Below are 1,368 nucleotides of genomic sequence, written 5' to 3' on the forward strand. Positions count from 1 at the left end.
ATTTTTGTTTCCCTTTCTACCATCAAACATATGCGAGGCAAGAAGGATTTGTTTAAGCTTTATTCCAAACGACCAGCGACAACTTACATAACATTGGAAAAGAAAATATGTTAGTATTTTTTATTTTCCGAGAAGCATCCTGTGACTCGATCTCCGAAGAAGGGAGGAAATGTAACTTTCTTTATTATTCCTAGTACTAATAACCATGTACATATTTGCTTCTAAAGATTTGTTGAATCAGACTTCTTAATTACTTTCATTATATTTAAGTTTAGTTTGAATCGATTTATTAATCCACTCCAGTGTCGATAGCTTCGTCACCGTGACTTCGGTCGTTAGTTTCGTCACCTCAACTTCGGTCGACTTCTGTCGATAGTTTCGTCTCTTCACAGCAACTTTAGTTGTTGGTTTAGATCCTGCGACTTCGGTAGATAGCTAACGACACTACGATTTTGTTGTGTTCGTCATTTCAACTGTTTATTGGTTTCAGTACCGCAACTTCGGTTACTTGTGTAGACACTACGACTTTGGTCAATAGTTTAGACACAGCGACTTCGGTCGATAGTTTCATCACTTTAACTTCGGTTGCTGGTTTCGGCACCGCATCTTCGGTTGCTTGTTTAGACACTACGGCTCCGATCGATAGTTGAAACATTGCTACTTTGGTCGTTAGTTTATAAAATTAATTAAAATATATAAGTTAAGAAATTGTATACACCGATCCAGTATCCACTACCTGAATACCTGACCCAACCCATCGAATTCATTCTCCTAAAGTAATCCCGAATATGAACGCTGCCATAATTTCCTGAATTTACATATTGTATAACTGAATTTACTATTACCGAATACAGAATATAAAATTGTTATAAATAGTATTATTATGTTTTCTTTATCTTAAGGTTTAAACACCCTGAACTACCTCAACTGATGACAAAATCACGTTACAAAGTAATGATGAGACAAAATTGGTGGTTTACTCTTTAATGAACAACTCAAAATTATTTGTCAAATAAAAAAGTTTCTTCCTTTTTTACAAATTATTCAATTTGATTTTTTGGTTCAGGGATTTCTCTGTTCTCGATTAAAAAAAAAATAGAATTTGTAGGTTAAATATTTTTTTAAATTAACTGTTTTAAAATTTTGACATCTATTATTAAATGTAGAAAAATATTATTTTTTTTCTTTTCAAAGAAAAAACGCGGATACATGCAGTTTTAATTTGAATATTTCTAACATTTTTTCAATAACAATTCAAGGTATAAAAAGTTATTCCACAAGCAATCCGTTAGAACTTTGTTTTTTACATGTTTATTTAAGGGGGTTTTACATTACAATACTTTGTATTAATATCAGAGTTTCATTGTC

This window comes from Lucilia cuprina, chromosome 2 (genome assembly GCF_022045245.1).
Source record: "Lucilia cuprina isolate Lc7/37 chromosome 2, ASM2204524v1, whole genome shotgun sequence".
Classification (NCBI taxonomy): Eukaryota; Metazoa; Arthropoda; class Insecta; order Diptera; family Calliphoridae; genus Lucilia; species Lucilia cuprina.